At 42.7% G+C, this 14,225-nt stretch overlaps 1 long non-coding RNA gene across 1 annotated transcript in view; it reads left to right on the forward strand.

Moving 5' to 3' along the window:
• Positions 1-607: 607 nt before the first annotated feature.
• Positions 608-14,225, forward strand: part of LOC308064211 — a 160,153-nt gene continuing 146,535 nt past the window's right edge. Inside the window, exon 1 of the long non-coding RNA XR_013928309.1 lies at positions 608-9,219. This is a non-coding gene — a long non-coding RNA (uncharacterized lncRNA). The remainder of the gene's footprint in view (positions 9,220-14,225) is intronic.

Raw genomic sequence — 14,225 nt, forward strand, 5'->3', positions numbered from 1 at the left:
TTCTTATTATAAGAGTTTGTTTGGTTTGTAAAACCAAGCTGGAATATTTATGCCCTTCCTCTTAGGGAAGGTCAGCAGATACATACTCAATTACCTATTTGTGTGCGTTAAATCAAACGACTCTATATTCAATATTTTGTTTTTTAATTTTGCCTGAGCAGGAAGCTGGAAATCCAAATTAATGACTCTTCCCCAGTGACATAAATTCTGCGAAGTATTTGTAGCTTGCTAGCCTTGTTAAAGTGCTCTGACATGATTGATAACTGTTGTCCTCTCCGACAGCGAAGCCTGCACAGCAGTGGCAAGTAGACCAGCAAGCATGCAGAGAACTTGCACGAGGTTCAAAATCCGAGATGTTTTCATTAATTCTGCTTCCAGGTTGCAAGGAATGGTTTCTAAATAGGCTGCTACCTTTCTTGTCTTCTCGCTAACAGCTGCTGTTAGACATGATAATGTACCAAAGTCACTGCTGCTGAGCAAGGCCAAGTGAGGCTTGTTTGGGTGGGTGGTCTGGGGGCAGCGAAGTCCCTTCTGCTGGGGTGGGGGGGGGTGGGGCAGGGCAGCTGTGCCGGGACTGCCTTGTGCATGCCCTGTGCTGGTTGGAGGGGGGGGGAGGGTAGTTTAACTTGCAAAGGGTCCACGTGGGAGTGATCTACCAGCTGCCCCACTTCTCCCTCTTTCCGTGTTTACCTGTGCACCGACTGGTTGGGTGCTGAACCCCTGCAAGGGCAGATTTCTTCCAGAGAACAATAAAGTTGCCATAACAAGATCCAGGCAATAAACATTTCAAACTAGTTTACACCATCTTTTTGGTGTTCGGTTTGGTGTTCTCAAGCAGTGATTGACCCTGTGCTGCAGAAAATGTCTCCCACCAAGACAGCCTTTACTCCAGGGGTCTGGGCATCTGATGGACCAGTGCAGGCAAGATGAGGTACAAGCACATTGGGAAAGGCTTCTGTTAATTTTGGGGGTTTCTTTTAATTTCATACTCTTTTTCCCTTTATGTGATGCTGGGGTGGAGAATGGATTTATCTTCTATGGGCTAACATCTGTGAGGCTGGTGGAGTTGCTAAGGGGTAGCTTGCCAACTCACATAATTAGGATCTTTCCTGCAATACAGTAATGCAGTCCCTACAGGAGCTTAACTTGAGCTATAGGTATTATCTACAGTAAGTCCTTAGGAAGGTATAGCTGTAAACAGATTAAACATCAGATAATAATTGCATTGATCTAGCAATCTATGTGAAAATTGGAAAGAAAAATAGTTTAAAGTGTTTGGTCTTGAAATAATGAATATGCAATATTTTAAAGAAATTGCTATTGCCGGAGCTTTGAAATATGAGTCCGAATCAAGGTTAAAATTGACAAATGACCTTTACAAAGTAAATGAGTAGCACCAGTCACCTGTGGATGCTGATGTGGCTAGGATCCCAGCAGAGGCACCTGTGCTGCAGGATGGACACCTCTCCCTGAGTGTATTGTCACTGCTAGTTTTTATTTTCTCTTTAGGCAGAAGCAGAACAGAAACGTAACTGAAAGAGCCATGCACATTGCTCTTTCCATAATCCTTGTGCTATGAACTATTTTTTCCCCATAGGCTATTAGTGTCTTTGAATAAGTACCTAGTTCCTTTCAATAAACACTGTGCATCTGAAGTTAAAGTGGCTACTACTAACTAAAGTGACAGCTACTCAACTGCTAGCAACAAAAAGAAGCTTGTTAAACCTGAAGATGTCACATCATTTCCGTAGCTGCATTTCTGAGCTCTAGGAGACTCGAGTGCCATATTTTCCAGGCAGAAACAGGTAGTCAACTAGGGTGTTTATTCATTGAAGGTCAGGCTTTTGTATTATGAAACTTCTAGCAGATGTGATAAGCAGTAAATTGCAGATCCATCACCTTTTCTTTTCTATCTTTTTTCTTTTTTTTTCTTCCCTTTTTTTTTTTTTTTCCTCCCAGTGAGCCTGTGTGTGAAATCAGCAGAATACTGCCTGCATTTGATTTATGGCCCACTTTTGACCAACTCTTATCAGGTTCCCACAAGCCCTTTTCTGATGCAGCTCATGTCTGAATGACAATAGACAACCAGTGCCATTATGCTCCAAAATCCCTCTCTGCATTCTAGACACCTAAGATTACATCTGGGCTATTGATTTATTACTCCCCCCCGCCTTTTTTTTTTTTTTTTCCCCCACAGGGACCAGTTTGTTCAGCCTGAACAAGATAGACTATTATTAAACTGAGCAAACTACTCCATGTGAACTTGGTAAAGAAATAATCGTTTGCAACCACCTTTCTAACCACCCAGGTTCATAAAGAAATGTAGGTGTTGAAATATTAAGACTGTTTATATATGGGTCCCACCATTCGTGTTTGTTCAGATTATATATAATTTATATACATGAAATGAGACCCAACAGGCATTCTGTTGTGTTGGACATTATAGGCATATTGCCTAAAGCACCGCAGTATTACCACCCGATGTACAAACCCCGAATTATTACAAATCTGCGTTATAGAAATACCTACTGTAACACCAACTGTATCTGTGGCAGGGAGGTTTTATGACACCTTTTAGAGCCTCAGCAAAATTTATATGTTCTACCAATAGATTTTTTCTTTTCCTTTTTTGGGAGGGAGAGGAAGCTATAAATTTTACAGTATGTTGGATTTTTATATCTCCTAAAAATGTACTGTGTAGGATTCACATTTAATATCCCTCAACTATAGTCATCTGTGTATTTAAGTCACTAAGTGAAAAGGTACAGACAGGGCTTCTAGTTAAAAATGGGTTGGGTTTTTTTCCTCTCCCTTTCCCCTCCCTGCACACACCCCCACCCCCACCCCACCCCCAAGCACACACCTCACCCTCACATTGTCTTTTGGTTAACATAACATTACAGAAGTTGATTCAGTGATTCAGGGTTCCCTCATGGAACACCTCTGGCCTGATTTCGGGGAAACTCCGAGCACCATCACCCCAGACCAACAAGGTCTGCAGGTGCTCTCAGAAAAGCCAAGGGTCTAGCACGCACCAGATGCCACAGACACAGACGGAGGCTTTCAGAGCTCTGCCCCTCCCGCCGTTGGCCATGGGGACAAATCTGCTTAACTCTCAACTGATCCTCCCATGGTTTATGTCCTACCTCAAAGGATTTATTTTATTCCACCTACTATTCAATTCATTGTGGACAAGCGTCTTATCATCACTTGAGTCCTGTTTGTTTCAGTGACACATGTGGGCAGAAAGTATCACACACAGGCTGTAATTTCAGTATTTCCTTTTACTGCCTTAGCGTACTGCTGGTAATTTTTTTTTTCCCCCAGACATTCCTTTGTTCTCCTGTGGAGCAAAACTCTCTATCAGCAAAGAGCCAGATAGTGCCAGCATCAAGTGGGGAAAAAGGTAATTTTTATCGTTTATTACTAGGTGTCTATTTTCTAAGGGTTTTTTTTCTCATACTTAAGAATAAAAGTCCTCACAGGAAAAAAAAACAACTTCTTTTCACTGAGATTTTATAATTATTCTGTGATTCCATCTGTGGGCTTCTGTTTCTGTCCATTCAGGGCTTGATCTTGCCAGATTCTGTGTCTGTTCTAATAAAACACCTATGGATGTGCTCCAACAGCGTTTGGAAGCTCAGACATCCCATAAATGCCTTTGAAATACTGTAGTATTTCTGTTTAAAGAGGGTTAGTTGACAAGGTGTCTGAGCAATGCCTACCACTGAGGCCTTTTAGAAAGTGAACGGGATTTTTCCTGTGAAAACCGTGGCTTTCCCATTAGAATCTAGTTGGGCATCCAGATATTGGGATGAGAAAAGGAACTGTGTGATGCGGAGTCCGACTAACTTGAGACCCTGTTCGGTACGGAAGAAATAAGTTACACAAAAATACATAAATCAGAGTTTCAGGGACCCACAGATCGCATTGTTATAGGTAACGGGGAACGCTCCGGCTCCGTGAGGATGCTGGGGAGTTACAGTGGTTTCTGGTTAGAGTACAGAGAATAATTAATGGTCCATGGAAAAGGATGAAATGTTTTTTCCTCAGAATGGAGCAAGTAAGAAGGGATGTGAAGGCAGCACAAAACAAGTGGAGAGTCAAGCGAACTGAAATATGGCAGGCTGAAAAACCCAAAAGGGAACACTTTTTCCCTTAATGTGTAACTCAGCTGGGAAATTCTGTGCTTCTGTTCAACTGAGAACAAATCAAATTTTAGAGAGAGATAACCAAATTTATAGCAGTAGTCCATGCTACAGCAGGAAGAGCAACGTCAAGGTCATTAGAAAAGCTCTGCATCCAGCCATCAGTCGCTGGGTGTTGGGGGGTTGAGAGGGACAAATAGCCCATAACTGCAGGCAGCAGAGTTGCACTTTGAAGCCTGGTTCTGGCCTCAGGAGACTTGCTGGAATGGACTGCTGCCCTTATCTAGTATTGCAGTTCCATTGCTTTTGTTACTCAGTTCAGTGTTTTAGAAAAGTTTGGGGTGACCGGGGTGTTGATGTCCCATGCAGAATGGTCTTCCTTGTCTCCCTGTGTCCTGGTTCACTGTTGGGCAGAGGAAAAGGGAATCGCAGCAGTGCAAACAAGCCAAAAATGTTGCAAGTCTTGACTCAGCTGACAGTCACTTTTGTGACAGTCGCTTGCTGTTTGGAGTCAGCTCTTCAGCGTCTTTCCGGCCTGTGTTACAGCTGCTGTTTCATTGGCATCTTGGTGTCACCAGAAGCAGCAGGGGTAGAAACCTGCTCCGGGTAAGCCAGCTCTAGAGTTTTTCTGGCTCTTCCTCTGCCGTGGAAACTCCTCCCTTCCCTTAATGCAGTTGACTTGAAATTGTGATTTATTTGTCTAAAGGCATTTCCTGGTTTCACTTTGTTTTGGAGCAGAAACACACTTTCTTCCTTTTAGCTTCTGGTGTCTTCTACCCTGGAATACAGATGCTGGCCTGCGCAAGTGTTGGCTTGCATAATGCTGCTTCAGATAAAGGTCATAAATGGTCTTATTTGGAAATTAATTCAAATAAGAAAGAGGACGAGCCAAAACCAAGCCTCTACTGGGCATGTTAATAATGTCATTTGTTTACAGAGTGTAAGATCACTGCTAGAGGACATCCTGAATCATCGGCTGTTGCCCTTAGTGGATGCCCTTGGTTGTCCCTGCTGTGGGGGAAGCGAGTCCAAAGGTCAGAGATCTGCTGGACCAACACTGCCTGAAGATAGCTATTCATCTTCTGGAAACCCCGGCTGATATTTCAAAAGATCAATGTTAGGATTTTGATGCTTAAAAAAAATTATAATAAATAGATGGGATTCACTTCATTCCATGGACTAGTTCCAGTACAGTTATTGGCACTGCAACCAGGAGGAATTAGCACTGCAGTTCTTGAACACTAACCAGGAAAAAGGAGGCAGCTTTTATGTCAGAGGAGTGGTGTGGCACCAGATCAGAACCGGTGTTTGGGGGCTGTGACCGTGGGGTGCGTGATGGGAAAGCCTGGCGGCACGTGTTTCTGTTGTGCTTATTTCTTCCACAGGTGCAATCTGTGTGGGGTGGGGGTTTGATGTGGTTTTTTTGAGCAGCCTTCAATTCAGTATCTGCAGATATATTCCCCACAGAAGACATATTTGTTTTAACGCTCCTCTCAAACACACACAAAAAGGTGTGAGAAGGCATTCAAAATATAATCATTAAGAAAGGGCTGTACAGGCAGGCAGGGCTCGAGTAGCTCCACGCAGAACGTATGCCTGGGTTTCACCAGGTAGCAGGTAAAATAGCAAACAGATAGGCAGCCGTATTGTCAGCCACGCTGAAAAGTGCTCTGATGCCCTTGCCGAAGCATTTTCTCATCAAGAACAGCAAAATCAGATGTTTCTATCAGAAACATGAATAGCACAAACACATGGCTCTTGGCTCTTCCCTTCACTAAGTAGCAGCAGCAATTAATTAGCTTTTGGAACATGTTGCATCTATAGAGGGAATTCTGAACTCTCGCTTTTTTTTGGAAGGCTTAACAGTATTTCTGGATAGTCAGCAGCACCAACGATGCACATTTGATGTGTGGAAGAAGCCGACGTTCTGGCTTTGGCAACAGGTACACAAACGGTGTCTTCCCACAAGTTCAGTTGCACTTCTGGCTTAAGAGAGCACGTCTTGCTTATTGCAGGGAATAAAAAGCAGGGGATATTCATACACTCTGCAAAGGTCTCCTGGGTGTAGCTACGGGTAGTAGGTAGTATTTATGCTCCATTTTGTATGCTTGTCAACAGCTCTTTGTGTCAGACAATTTTAGGTTTTTTTTAATGCAGGTCGTCCTCAGGAAAGTAATGAAAAGGAGTGAACATTGTCTCAGCTGCCATAAAGTGTTACGTTCTCTTTAGTATAAATCATCATCTTGAAGTTCATTAACCTTAATACAGTTTAGTCTTTATGTGTCATCAGTTGAGCCCAAGCCTTCCAGATGAGTCATTGGCTATACGCTGGATTTGTGGGGACAAGCTCGTTTTTGCATATAGTGAACGTTATGCGTGGGCCCCTCTCCCGTGCTCTGCTCATTGGGGTGAAATCGCGTTTGTTGAGCTGAGAAGATGCCATGAGAAAAGCAGGCTGGTGGCAGCCTAAAAGAGGGGAAGGAACCGACTCCAGAGGACAAGTCTGCGGTGGCATGATGGCAAGGGTGCCAGTGGGGCAGTGTACCGGCCCCGGTTCACTTTTTGCTTCTGCACCAGTGCACAGATCAGGAACTGCCCTGTTGGGGCAAAGGGAAGCGTGTAGCTGAGGAACGTCCCAAAGGTCACGCGCAGCCAGCCTGGGCTGTTCACAGAGCGATGCAGTGTGTGCGCTGGTGACACTGAGCAAGGGGGGAGCCCCACGGGATGGCAGCAGAGCTCAGCTGGTGCCCCCAGCAGCCACCTTAGCACCCCAGCTGCTCTGCCCGTGTCCCCGTGCTGCCCAAGGGTCGCATCCTGGGTTGCTTTTAAGGAGGGGTAAAGCAGGATGATAGCCACTGACCTTGTGGATTTTTACAGGCAACTCATCCAGTGCCGAGGGGCTGGCATGGCACAGAAGGTGCTTGTTGGAGGGTTTGACAAATGGGCGGTGGAGACTGGCACTGTGCGTGGAGCGGAGGCAGGGGTCGGTGTAGTGTGTATGAGATGAAAGATGAGGACAGGGCTAGGTCAGGAAGAACGCCGTGTCTGGGGCCGTTGTCTTTTCCACTGTCCAAATTCCACATAATCAGTTTTTCCGTCTTCTCTGGCAAATCAAAGGTGTTTATAATTCACACTTTTAAGCACTGCTGTCTATTTCTGCTACTTTGTGGATTAAAAAAAACCCAACACCTGAACACATACAGACAGAGATATAATAGAAGGAAATAAAAATCCCTCCATAGCTTCAGGTCATCACTCTCTTGGCTGCGTGAAGCTCACCTATTGACAGAAATCATCTACTTCCAGCTGATCTTACTTCTCAGCCAAGGTCTGAAAGTCTGTCACCTCCCGTCATGATCTGTCATACAAACATCACATACAGTGTTAACCTAGCGGTTAGAAAGATTTGTTGCAAGTCAGTTGGATCTTTCTTTTTTTTTGTTGGTTTTTTTTGTGTGTGTGGGTTTTTTAACCCACTTAATACAATGGGGGGTGAATTGTCTTATAGGTTAAGGGCAGAGGCTTGATCTTAATTTATCCCAGTAATCTGCCCAGACTGCGCACAGGAATCCTGCAGACTGCATGAAAAGTGCTTGAGTCAGGCCCTTCTCTGCTCAAGACTCAATAAGGGCATGAGTTGATCTAAACACATATATCTTCTTCTGTGCCGGGGGGATAGGGGGAGGAGGAAAAAAAAAAAGAAAAAAAAAAATCAATGCTGTCTCTGGTTGAATTTCTAGTTCTGTTTCACAAGGCTGTTGCTTGGCTCATCTCCTTACCTCCAGACGTTGCAGAATAGCCCTGCTGCAATCCCTTTGCATTAGACCATCTGAATTTTTCTCAGAGAAAATGAGCTTGGCCTTTTCCTTCAGCTTCTACTTCTTCTCTATCTTGATCTTTTTTTTTTTTTTTCTTTTCTTTTTTTTCTTTTTTTTTTTTTTGGCCTTTTTCTGCCCTCCTTTTTGCCTTCTCTAGGCTGTCACAAACTGTGCCTCTTGATGCCCTGTTCTGGCTGCCCCAGTGCCTTCCTCTCCAGGCTCTGAGTGGGAAATGCAGATGAATTTTCCAAAGCCTGAGACCTGCGGTGTCCTGTTCTTGGCCCCAGACAAATAATGACTTGTACAGGTTTTGCTCATTTGTATGGGGTCTTTAAAAGAAGGAAGAGGAAGATTGCCTGCTAAAAATCATCTTCATTTGTGCAAACCACCCATTGTTATTTGTATATGTAAGATTTTTAAAGGCTTCTTGGCAGAATTGAAAGAAATGACCCTTGGGTTTTTAAATAATCTTTATGGTCCCTGTACTGTCTTACAGCCTTAATTCAGAAGTTACTTATATCATTACAATTGGTGTTGAACTTCAACATCTTTGCTTAACATAGTTTAAACTAGTAAACTTTTAAACATACTTTATACATAGTATAAAACCTCTTTAAAACAAATTCTTAGTGTTTTTCCTTTGTTTTCTGAAAACTCTTTACTCTCACAAAACAGTGCTGACTAAAGCACTAAAAATCCTTTGAAATGTATTATAATGATAAGATATCCCTGTGCTCAAGGTCTGGAGAGAGTATGTAGTAGGGTTATAGTTTTGAAAACCCCAAGTAATTTGCCTAAATCAAAGCTCCTAATCTTTGCACCACATCATCTATTGTATGGAAGAATCAATCAATCAGCTGTAATTGACACCTCTCTATTAACTAGTTTTGTCTCCAGTTCTTGGCTAGGCGATGGGCCCATGAGGACACGGGTCCTATCCTCAGCTACATCACTGGGAACAAGACTGGGGCCAAAGTAATGTTTGAAAAGTTTTCTTTTATTTGTAGAACAAATGTTTTCACCCAACTGTAGCAGAGTCAAACAGTGTGAAGGAAACATTACAATACCCCTGTCTATTTATCTGTGTTTTTATAAGGTCACCCATCACCATGGTATCTAAGTGTCTTTCTTCTTTCCTTTAGGGGTCCTGGTCAGGAGTTGAAAATAAGGAAAAGAGAGGAAGAAAACCACAAAGAAAGAGGCATATGAAAAGTAAAAAATATGGAGCTGGAGGTGAACCTAAACACTCAGAGGTAATTTGCCTTGAGGAGCAAGAGCCCTTGAGACCTATGTGTAGACTTTAGAAAAAAGAATCTGTGAACAATAGTAAAGGCTATGAACGTGCTATCCTCTGACAGGTATGTAAACTTAAAGATTAAAATAACAGCTTCAAAAATCCTTCTGTCAGAGTCAGTTTGCTTTAGCTAGTCAGGGTTTCAGGGGAAGTATCACAAAGACAATTTATATCGAGTGGAGATAGCAAAGGAGGATTCTGTGTGAAATTTCTAATCAGTTTGGTTCTTGAAACATACTTTCTCTAGCTTGACAAAGTTTACATTAAAATGGCATTATATAAAATTAGATAATAAAGGCTAAGAACTAGTGGATTTTTAAAATATTTTTTCTGCATATGCTGAATCATCTCAAAGCTAAATTTCATACTTAAGGAAGATGAAGAAAGAGTCAGGAAGGGCACAAAATTGAAGTTCCCTTTTGTTTGTCTTTGTGTCACTTATTGTTGCGATTTGAAAATATTTTCACCAACAGTTCTGGCAATCCCAATGCTCTTTTACTTCACAAAGTAATTGGGAAGACTTAATAGGCTTTTAAAGTTTTGTCTCAGTGTAGCAATACATTTCCACTCTGTCATGTGGTGGGGTTTTGTACTTTTTTGTACCTGACGTACACCCACGGTGGGACCGAGGAGAGGGCGGCGGGTGTTTCAATCGCGTGTCTGTTACCCGGTCTCCCTCTGTGCGTGCTGCCCTGAAAATCGTGTTGTGAGAAACAACCTTGCGCTCTAGCGGTGCCGGTCTGCAGTCCTGGTGCTGCTTTTGGAGAAGAGGTGGAGGGAGTGGGGGCAGCCAGGCGTCCTCACCTCCATCCCTGGCACGGGAGCCCTACCTGCTTCCAGTGTGCAAACCGTAGCATTATATGTCTGAAGGGGATGGTGATAATAGAGTTAAGTGTGTCTTGCTCTGGTTTATTTTCCCAGTTTGATTAAATATGAGTGCCTCAGAATATCAACTATTTGTATGCAAATCACATCCCTTCAACAAACACAAGCCACTAACCAAACTCCTTTTTGCATACTGTAAAGAAGAGAATTCTTGACCGCAGAAAGCAGGCGTGATGTACATGAAAGGGGTGAAATTACTCAGCATGTGCTCATTGAGACTTCTTTAAACAGCAGCTTCCTCCTCCCAGAGATCTTCCTTGAGGTTTGCAGATGACCACACGTAATGATGTGGTTTCTTGTCGCTAGTAATAGCTTTGCGAGGCAGAAATATGTGGTGCAAAATCATATTGCTCAGTAAGTGGCGTTTAACTGACCTAGTTACCCCGAAAGCTAATTGCTAGCTTGTATATAATATTGCCATGCCTTCCAGCAGCGCAGTAGACTTCAAGAAGTGTTTAGCCAAAATTTTAGCTGCTCTCAGGCTGTGTTCAGGTATAAGGCCCACTGAAGTCAACGGCTGGCTTACACTGTGAAGCCAAGTATGACTGAACAGTCAGATTCTCAAGTTTATCTCGTGAACTTTCACATTTACTTTGGCAAATCCCATGCCACCGTATGTGGCCACTGGTTCAACAAGCTACTTAGATCTGTGACCACCTTACAAAGATGTGAGTCGTTGCACTGACCTCAATGCGGTAACTCGCATCCTTCCCCAGGTGCTCCATAGGCTGCTGAGCAAGCCCCTCTGCGGCTTCACGTGTTTGTTAAAGACAAATGGGTTGTGATGATGGATTGTATTTTGGCTGCCTGCTTGGAAAGTTTGGCCCCAAATAATGACCCCAAATATTGGGATTTTTGTGTGGTTCTCTCCTATTTTATTCCACCAAGGATGTCGTATGTAAATAGATTAATTCAGGATGAAGAACCTTTCCAGAAATACTCCCCCCACCCCTCCAGACTCTCAAATAGGAGCAGTAAAATTCTTTAATTGTTTTGTCCTAACGTCAGTTTGTAGGTACACCTTCTGTGCAGTCAACTTCATCACAACTCCAAAGAAGTGTTCACAGTTGTTCCTCAGACCTGTTACTTGTGCACATAGATCCGAGAATCATAAAAATCAGAGATGGGAAAGTTCTCCTGCATTAGATCATCTCATCCCTGCCCTTGCCGGTGCAGATTTTTTTCCCCTGTACAGTATATTCTCTAGCGCTTTGTCCGGTCTAGGTTTAAGTAGATTAAATATGGTCCTTCCTCGCTGCCCTGTCAGAAGCTGTTGGAGAGGCTTGCAGGTAATTGACACTGGCACCCTTTGCAGGTGCGTTGTGGACCATTTGTATCCAAACGCGGTGCTTTCCTCCAGCTGTCAGGAGTACCGAGTGGCCATAATTCTTTCTGACCCAGGATACAGCCTGTGCCGAACACTTACAACTAAGATGGAACAGTAGAAATGAAAATGTGGTTTTGGTTTCTTTTTGGCAGACAGTGTACATAGGGTTAATTCTTTTGAGCAGCCCAGAGGTGAAATAGTAAGGTGAAGGCCTCCAGAATATTTTGTTGATGAAAACTAGTGGTATTGAGATATGATGTTCTTGTCTGCACATGAAGCTTTTTCCTAGATAGTTATATTTTATAGGTTTCAATTAATAACTACTTTTGAAATACCAACTGTCTGCTCTCGTGACACGGGAAGCGGGTTTAGCCAAACGGTGAGTGCTTTTGAACAACGCTACTGATGATATACTGATGATATTAAGTGAAGTAATAATAATGTTTGGAGTTTCCTTTTTCTTTCAAGGAACCCACCAAGTGTTTCACTCAGTCCCTGCTTAAACTGTAGTTGCGCTGGGGTTGGCACGTGCCTGCCGCTCCATGGTGTGACAAAATATAGGGCAGGTTTGACGGGATGTCAGCAGGAAGCCACTGGGCCCCTTGTATTCAGACTCCTAATTCTTGAACTGTTCCGTTTTCCTCAAAAGGTGTTGGTTCACCATTGTGAACAGAAAACAAAGAGTGTTAGCTAATCTCTTGGTTTAGAGGGTTTCTTTCTCCTTTCGCTGTCACCAGAATCCCGACTTGTAATTCTACCAGCCACGGACGTATAAAGCCATGAATCTCCAAGTACAATTCTCCATCCAGATCACTGTCGTTACTCATTTCTATGGCTTTACAGGTAGGGGAATACCGCCCCTTGGTGTAGCCTCTTTACTTACTACTTTTACTGAACTCTTATTAAAGGTTCTTGACGCAAGGATTATTCATAGCACTCTCACTGCTTGCCATTACTGCCTCCGAGTTCATGAATCCCAAACTGAGACCACATTTTGTAGTCCAGAGTTCCTTGGACACGTAGCGCCACATTAAAATGTCGTTTTAAGCAATTAATATTGTATTTATAGACACTTACAAATATTTATTATAAACGAGGCTTTAACCAGCAGGTCATGAGAAAACAATCTATTACATTTGCATTAAAACATGTTGAAAAGTTTAATTATAAGAGAAAATATTCAGCTGAACTATAAAAAAACGTGTCGCAGTGCCCAGCTTTGGCCAGTTCATGTCAGGCTGCCATGTTCAGCCGAGAAGGTGGGTTTCCTTGTGTTCCACACTTAATCCAAGAAACCAAACTCTGTGATTTAGGGAACAGCTAAATACTGAATGTTTTTGTGTTGGGCAATACTCCTGTTCCAGACCATGGGTCAAATGCTGCCTTTGAAATCCCCCGTGTGGCTCATGGGGCTGAGGAGGAGTTTTGCTGGATTTGAAAGATGAGGTTTTGTGCCTGCTGGAAAGCCCGCCGCTGAAAATGGGATTCGTCCTCCCGACTCCAACCGGGGGCTTTATTCCTAGCCCTGAAGGGACCCTCGTTTTGCTGACCCGGTACATCAGAGGTCTGACTCCACTGGAGTTATCTTCTGTTTGGTAGGGTTCCCCCCTTCCTTCCTTGTGACACACCGCTTCAGGTAGGGTTTCCCCCCGTTTCTGTAAAGCCTTCCTAGGAAGGCATGGAGGTGCAGCCTTCCTGGGCTGTGCCCCCGAAACTTCATGCCCTTTAGGAGAAGGGTGTATTTGGCTAAGATCCACCCCTTCGTAATACAGTGCTGAAAACAGGGCAGTTTTAAGTATAAATAATCATATGAAATAGTCAAAATCGTCATCGTGACTCTGGTAACTGTTTTATATCTTTACCTCCAACCAGAATGACCAAACGTTGCTGATTAAGTATCCTACAGAAGCATTTAAATTCAGCAATTTTAATAGTTCTTAACAACTCCTGTTGATGGTATTATTTTTCATTGGGAAGAAAAATGGTTATTGCTCACATTGACCTCCAGTAAATCTTGTCACCCAGCCCATACCCTAGTCTCGAAATATAATTAAAGCACTCTGTTTTGATAATAGTGACTTACAAAAGTGTAGGAACTAGTATTTACATTTTCGCTTTTTATTGCTCTTAAGTTTGGTATGAAAAGAAAGGTAATGCAACTGAATTACCTTAAATGGCCATGACTGATTTATTTCTGTCTAGGAGTGTTGTAGTTTACATACATCAAATATATATATATTTATATATTTATACAGACACACACATATAGATTTTCTAGGATTACCTCAGTGTTCAGTTGGTCTTTTATTATTTTTTTTTCACTGTGGCGATTTTAAATTCAATCCACACTGTAAGCACCTTCAGAGGACCAAAGCAGTTGTTTTTACCCCACATGAAAAAAAAAAAATTGACTAAACAAATAAATAAAAATCAGGTCTGCAGCTATATATTTCTGAGAACCGCTGTTCATAATATTTTGTGTTGTTGTAGCAACATGTTCCTCATCTATATTTAGTTTAATAGCTGCTTTTGGAATATTGCAAGCTAGTACAGTATATTATCAAGTGGTTTGAATGACATCATAACCTATGAGTGTCATCTCTTGTGGGTTATAAAATCCTCCCAAACCCTCCGTTTGTATTAATGGCTTGTAATATAATTTTAAACCAGGTATTATAGTTTACAGTGGAAGGATAAAAATTCTGGCCTGCCTCGTATGGAGCACTGGGGGAGGAATGGGGCAGAGGAAAGTG

The sequence above is a fragment of the Falco punctatus genome (genome assembly GCF_963210335.1).
Source record: "Falco punctatus genome assembly, chromosome: 5".
NCBI lineage: Eukaryota > Metazoa > Chordata > Aves > Falconiformes > Falconidae > Falco > Falco punctatus.